This window comes from Saimiri boliviensis, chromosome 7 (assembly GCF_048565385.1).
Source record: "Saimiri boliviensis isolate mSaiBol1 chromosome 7, mSaiBol1.pri, whole genome shotgun sequence".
In the NCBI taxonomy this organism is placed as follows: domain Eukaryota; kingdom Metazoa; phylum Chordata; class Mammalia; order Primates; family Cebidae; genus Saimiri; species Saimiri boliviensis.
This window is the reverse complement of record NC_133455.1, coordinates 64,709,584-64,717,297: the sequence shown is the minus strand read 5'-3', so window position 1 is coordinate 64,717,297 and position 7,714 is coordinate 64,709,584. Positions and strand designations below refer to the sequence as shown.

Below are 7,714 nucleotides of genomic sequence, written 5' to 3'. Positions count from 1 at the left end.
CCCCCATTGTCTTCCCCTCTCTGGAGGCCTTTCGACCTCCTTTAGCTGTTTCTTCTGGCATTTACCTTCACTTCTCCAGCCCTCCTCCAGCTGCAGCCCTCCCCAGGGCGAGAGATCCAAGGGGATTTGCCCATGCAAAGCCCACTTGCCCAGGAATAGACCATACTGTGAATACCTGGGACCCTGGAATTCCCTGCCCAGCTTCTTCCTTAGATCTGTCCTCCCCAGAGAGGCACTGCGGTTTTTCCTGCACAAATTTTTAGTTTTCCTGGAATTAATAATCTTATTTTTTAAACTCATTTATTTTCTATGTTTTCCTCACAAAATCTACCTCAAATTCTACCCCCCAGTTGCTTAAATCTCCTCTCAGAATATCCAGATATAGCAGAGAATTCTCTCCATTTAATCTTGAAGACATCACTGCTGGAGACTGCTGACCTCCTCCCTTCACCAATCTGACTGTTCATCACCTAACCTTGCTGCACATCTGACAACCTGGCATCTCTTTTCTCATTCTCATGGGCATGTTCTTTGCCTCACTGGTTTCTGTTTGTTTGTTTTTGTTTTGTTTTTTTAGACAGTCTCGCTCTTGTTGCCTGGGCTGGAGTGCAGTGGAGTGATCTTGGCTCACTGAACCTCCACCTCCCGGGTTCAAGCCATCCTTCTGCTCCCAAGTAGCTGGGACTACAGGCATGCACTACCATGCCCAGCTAATTTGTATTTTTGTTTTTGTATTATTTTATTTTGAGATGAAGTTTCAATCTTATCACCCAGGTTGGAGTGCAATGGCCCGTTCTCTGCTCACTGCAACCTCAGGTTCAAGTGATTCTCCTGCCTCAACCTCCCTGAGTAGCTGAGATTACAGGTGCCCACCACCACACCCGGCTGATTTTTTTTTATTATTTTTTTTTATTTTTAGTAGAAACAGGGTTTCAAGGTTGGCAAGTCTGGTCTCGAACTCCTGACCTCAGGTGATCTACCTGCCTCAGCCTCGCAAAGTGCTGGGGTTACAGGCGTGAGCCACCATGCCCAGCAATTTTTGTATTTTTAGTAGAGATGGGGTTTCACCATACTGGCCAGGCTAGTCTTGAACTCCTGAGCTCAAGTGATCCACCCACCTCGACCGGGCAAAGTGTTGGGGTTACAGGCGTGAGCCACTTTGCCTGACTGCCTCACTGTTTTGTTGGATTTTTATTTGCCATATTGTATGTTTTTCTTTTTTTTCTTTCTTTCTTGATTGCTTGCTTTCTTGCTTTCTCTCTTTCTTTTTTTGACATGGTCACTTATTTTTATAACCATGCCTATATCATGTCATCACCATGGAGTGTAAATTCAGGTTAGACAAGAGAATTTCACAAGTGTAATGGCATTCTGTATATAAAAGCTTTTGTATAGCATCTGTGCAAACCAGCTTGCTTATAAATCATTAATCAATTCCATTATAGGTAATATGTTTAATGTTCACAATTCTTATGGAGAAAATAAACAATGCACCCATTTAAAAAGTGTTCTTCAGTTACCTTTGCATGAGTGCTTGAAATACGTGTTTCTGTTTCAAGATGACATTTTAAAATTATTTTAATATGCCGGGCGTGGTGGCTCACGCCTGTAATCCCAGCACTTTGGGAGGCTGAGGCAGGTGGATCATAAGGTCATGAGTTTGAAACCAGCCTGGCCAAGATGGTGAAACCCTGTCTCTACTAAAAATTACAAAAAAATTAGCCAGGCGCAGTGGTAGGTGCCTGTAATCCCAGCTACTTGGGAGGCTGAGCAGGAGAATCACTTGAACCCGGGAGGCAGAGGTTGCAGAGAGCTGAGATTGTGCCACTGCACTCCAGCCTGGGCAACAGAGTGAGACTCCATCTATATATATACTCTAATATAACAGCAGCAAATATAGATGTCTACAATTATAAAATTACTAAGCTAGAATACATAAGTTATTCTCATTTTTACAGTTGTGATTCTTTTTTTTTTTTTTTTTTTTTTTTTTAAGACGGAGTTTGGCTCTTGTTACCCAGGCTGGAGTGCAATGGCACTATCTCAGCTCACCACAACCTCCGCCTCCTGGGTTCAGGCAATTCTCCTGCCTCAGCCTCCTGAGTAGCTGGGATTACAGGCACGCGCCACCATGCCCAGCTAATTTTTGTATTTTTAGTAGAGAAGGGGTTTCACCATGTTGACCAGGATGGTCTCGATCTCTTGACCTCGTGATCCACCTGCCTCGGCCTCCCAAAGTGCTGGGATTACAGGCGTGAGCCACCGTGCCTGGCCTACAGTTGTGATTCTTTAATAAATACTATTGCTATGCAGCTCTATTGTAAGCTTTGTATATTTGATTTAAACACATACACATATATACTTTTAGTGTGGGAGGCTTTACAAGTTATATTCAATGCACTTTTTTGACAGACTTCTAAAAGAGCCAGCCAGTCCATAAGACAGGCAGAAAAAAGTTAAATTAACTGGGGCAAACAGGACTCATATAACATCCAAAACATGCAAGATTCTGCAGCAAACTGGAAGTAATTCAGAGTTGGCTTGCTATCTTCTTTAGAATTAATTTTATCTTAACAGTTTAAGAAGGTGGACATTTCAACACCATCAGTGCATTTAGGTGACATGTTTCTTTTGTGTTAACTTGACTCCCCTGGATGACCTAGTTAGTAAACTAGCCACTAGTAGTAATTCAGTCACCAGGCAAATCAAGGCTGCAATAAAGGAGGCCAGTATTCACAATTCCGTGTTATTATCTGAACCCACTAAAATAGTTTATTTTCAGCATTAATATGTAGCTTCAATAATGAGATGTCGGCTGAGTGCAGTGGATCATGCCTGTAATCCCAGCCACTGTGAGAGGCTGAGATGGGAGAATCACTTGAGATCAGGAGTTTGAGACCAACATGGCCAATATGGTGAAACCCCATCTCTGCTAAAAAAAAAATACAAAAATTAGCTGGGCGTGGTGGCGAGTACCTGTAATCCCAGCTACTCAGGAGGCTGAGGCAGGAGAATGGCTTGAACTTGGGAGGTGGAGGTTGCAGTGAGTGAGATTGTGCCACTGCACTCCAGCCTGGGCAACAGAGTGAGACTGCATCTCAAACAAACAAACAAACAAACAAACAAAAAAGACTAAAGCAAGCTCCTCCAACAAGACCAAGATAGCATCTCTTCTAAGGTGTAGGTTTTGCCCAGAATTCCTGATACATGGAATAGTAGCCCATACCAACAATCATTGCTACCTCAACAGAGCCTTGGGCTGCCACAAACCTGTGGTCAGATGGTGGTACATTTTAGTATTTCCCCTGCTCTTCAAGGTATAAAATCCATATGCAACAATTGCTGCCAGGCCCACTATCCAGTGGGGATGAATGGTGCCTCTTCAGCTTTTCGAATAAGTTTGGATCCTGATTTTCATAAGAAGAAAGGGAAACATCTGTGTCTCTTGACACAGTGATTGCTTGAAGAATCTCCCTAGAGCAAGAAAACCCCCTCACACACCAGCCAGCTTCTGATCCCCACCCGTGCCTGTGTTTTTCTTGATTTATAATACTCCCACTTTTTGGAGGAAACCATCTTCCACAAGCTTCCTGAGAAAGGGAGGAGTAAATTATTTTGGAACTTTGCATGTTTGCCATTGTCATTTTTCAACTGTGAACCTTGGATTGGTTGTTTGTCTGGGTCCTGAATTCCTTTAGAATTATAAAGGCATTGCTACATGGTCTTCTAGCTTCTGACACTGCTATAGACTGAGAAGTCTGAAGCATTTTAATTCTTTGTCCTTTCTGGGTGCCTTTCCCCCTCTCTGAACTTCTTGCTTCCAGTGTTCTGAAATTGCAGTGATATGTCTTGGTGAGAGGCTATTTTCTTCAATTGTGCTGGACACTCAGTGCCCCTCACTTTTGGGGAATAATCTTGAATCATCCTATTGATGATTTCTTCCTATTTTCTCTATTCTTTCTTCTTTGGAACTCCTATTACTTGGATGATGGACTTATTGAACTGGTCCTTCTAATTTCTTATTTTTCTCTCTAGCTTTGAATCTTTTTTACTTTATTTTCTGGGAGATTTCCTCAACTTTATCTCCCTATTCTTCTTCTGAGTTTTTCCGTATCTTTTTTTCCTTACTTATCAAAAACTCATTTATTTACTGGAATTTAAATTCCTTATGCAGTTTCAAATCAAGGCTAAAAAATTTTTTTAATCTTAAAAATTCTTTATTGAAGAGGGTTTAATCTAAATTACCTTTCGTTGTATTTTAATTTGACATTAAAATATAACATTTTGAGCACGAACAATTGATAGTAAACAAATACATATTTAGAAGTTGAAGTCAACTTGAAATTTTTTTCTTTTTTTTTTTTTTTTTTGAGGAGGAGTTTCGCTCTTGTTACCCAGGCTGGAGTGCAATGGCGCGATCTCAGCTCACCGCAATCTCCGCCTCCTGGGTTCAGGCAATTCTCCTGCCTCAGCCTCCTGAGTAGCTGGGATTACAGGCACGCGCCACCATGCCCAGCTAATTTTTTGTATTTTTAGTAGAGACGGGGTTTCACCATGTTGACCAGGATGGTCTCGATCTCTTGACCTCGTGATCCACCCGCCTCAGCCTCCCAAAATGCTGGGATTACAGGCTTGAGCGACCGTGCCCGGCCGAAAATTTTTTTTTCATTTTTATTTATTTATTTGAGACGGGGTTTCACCATATTGGTCAGGCTGGTCTCGAACTCCTGACCTCGTGATCCACCCGCCTCAGCCTCCCAAAGTGCTGGGATTACAGGTGTAAGCCACCGGTTTTTCCATATTTTAAAGATTTTAATCACTTTCACTTTATTTTTATTCTCTGAATTGTCCTTTTTAAAACATATAACATTTTATTTCAGGGTTATCTTATCTCAGAAGTTATTACTGATAGTTCTGTCATTTTTGTTTTCTCCGCATAATCTCTGCTCCAAATTTCTTTTTCTGTTGTTTTGGTCTCTGTCTTCTACATTAGATTCTTTTCTTGGAAGTCTTAGAATCCTTGGTTGTCTTTTCTGAAGAAACTAGGGGGAAAAAAAATAAAGAATCCTTGGTTGTCTGCTCACACTTAAGGATGGGTCACCTAAAAGCTGACTTGAAGCATTTGTTCTGTCTATTCAGGTGGTAGATGGACAGGCTTGTCAGACAAGAGCTTCTTTGTACGGTGATCTGGCTGGGAACTTCTTTTTTTTTTTTTTTTTTTTTTTTTTTGAGACGGAGTTTTTGCTCTTGTTACCCAGGCTGGAGTGCAATGGCGCGATCTCGGCTCACCGCAACCTCCACCTCCTGGGTTCAGGCAATTCTCCTGCCTCAGCCTCCTGAGTAGCTGGGATTACAGGCACGCGCCACCACGCCCAGCTAGTTTTTTGTATTTTTAGTAGAGACGGGGTTTCACCATGTTGACCAGGATGGTCTCGATCTCTCGACCTCGTGATCCACCCGCCTCGGCCTCCCAAAGTGCTGGGATTACAGGCTTGAGCCACCGTGCCCGGCTGGCTGGGAACTTCTGATGTCAACATTCCTAGGTTTTCCTTCTCAGGGTGGTCAGACGGAGGAGACTGCCCATCTCTGGTATGGCACAATCAATTCTGTTTGCCATATGGTTCTGCTGCTGCCTTAGGATCTGTCCTTCTCTCGTATAAGTGAGTAACCTCTAATCCATCACTTTCCACTTCTGAAAATATTTTGCTCTTGCCTCTTCTCCTGTTTCCCTATCCTCATGGATTTATGCCTTTAAAAATTCCTTTGCTGGCCAGGCACGGTGGCTCAAGCCTGTAATCCCAGCACGTTGGGAGGCTGAGGCGGGTGGATCACAAGGTAAAGAGATCAAGACCATCCTGGCCAATGTGGTGAAACCCCAGCCCTACTTAAAAAAAAAAAAAATTAGCTGGGCATGGTGGCATGCGCCTGTAGTCCCAGCTACCCTGGAGGCTGAGGCAGGAGAATTGCTTGAACTCAGGAGGCGGAGGTTGCGGTGAGCAGAGATCATGCCACTGCACTCCAGCCTGGCGCCCGGCTGTCGACAGCAAGACTGTCTCAAAAAAATTAAAAAAAATTCCTTTGCTATATGGGTTTTCCGTGTACAAATTTGGATGCTTGTGTTCAAACTACTATTTTTTTTTTTTTTTACCCAGAATGTATATTTTAACTGGTTTTAAAACAGTAGTTTAAGAATATACATATGGGCCAGGCGCAGTGGCTCACGCCTGTAATCCTAGCACTTTGGGAGGCCGAGGTGGGTGGATCACCTGAGGTCAGGAGTTCAAGACCAGCCTGGCCATCACGGAGAAACCCCATCTTAAAAAAAAAAAAAAAAGAAAAAAAAGAAGAAGAATATACATATGATGGGCTTCTACCAAACTTAAAGAAAAAAAAATATACAATGAATATCACATTTCTGGGTTCATGAAAACAGGGTTGTTGACATTATATGACTTTATAATAGATATCATGAAGTTAAACTTATAATGTAAATGTATACTAATAAAATACTGCTTCTTTTTTTTTTTTTTTTTTTGAGACAGGTTCTCATTCTGACACCCAGGATAGAGTGCAGTGGTGTGGCCTAGGTTCACTGCAGTCCCTGCCTCCCAGGCTCAGGTGATCCTCCCACCTCAGCCTCCTGAGTAGCTGGGTCTCTACAGGCATGTATTACCACCCCGGCTAACTTGTTTTTTTTTTGAGACTGAGTTTCGCTCTTGTTACCCAGGCTGGAGTGCAATGGCGCGATCTCGGCTCACCGCAACCTCCGCCTCCCGGGTTCAGGCAATTCTCCTGCCTCAGCCTCCTGAGTAGCTGGGATTACAGGCATGCACCACCATGCCCAGCTAATCTTTCGTATTTTTAGTAGAGACGGGGTTTCACCATGTTGACCAGGATGGTCTCGATCTCTTGACCTCATGATCCACCTGCCTTGGCCTCCCAAAGTGCTGGGATTACAGGCTTGATCCACCGCGCCCGGCCTAACTTTTGTGTTTTTTGTAAAGATGGGGTTTCACCATTTTGCCCAGGCTGGTCTCAAACTTCTGGGTTCAAGCCATCTGCCTGCCCTGGCTTCCCAAAGTGCTGGGATTACAGGTGTGAGCTACCACCTCCTGCCAAAATAATTAATGCTTTATGCAGTGAAAGACTGCATAAAGCTTTGTTTGAGAAGCTGATTTGTTTGTTTGTTTTAAAGTTTGTAAACATCTCTCCCAGGATACTGATTACCAAACCCTGGCCTTTGAACTGTGGTGGAGGTGTTGTAGCTGGCACCGTGCTGCTCCTGTTAAGTAAGAGGGGCTAAGAGAGAGTTTGTCTACAAGAGGGAGATTCCCAGTCCCAGGGGAGAAGGATATGCAAATAAAGGAGACTCCTCACTGAGAAAGCAGAGTTATTCCCTAACACCCTCCAGTACCTCCCTAACTTCTAGCCTTTTTCCCTGGCTACCACAATCCCCCCACAGTCTCTTACAAAACACTGTATTTTTAAAAAATCAACTTTATTGAAGTATAATTTACATATAATAAAATTCATCAATTTTAAGTGTGCAATACAATGAATTTTCACAAATGTATCCAATCATGTGACCATCACTGTCATCATTTCTTTTACTCAAATACCACTGTGTCCTTTTGCAGTCAGTCTCCTCTCTGCTGACCTGGCTTCTGGGATCTACTGATCTGGTTTCTGCAACTATCATTTTGCCTTCCCAGAA

At 43.0% G+C, this 7,714-nt stretch overlaps 1 pseudogene; it reads right to left on the bottom strand.

Annotated features, from left to right (window-relative positions):
- Positions 1-2,547: 2,547 nt before the first annotated feature.
- Positions 2,548-4,434, bottom strand: LOC141585111 (HIG1 domain family member 1A, mitochondrial pseudogene; annotated as a pseudogene).
- Positions 4,435-7,714: the final 3,280 nt, after the last annotated feature.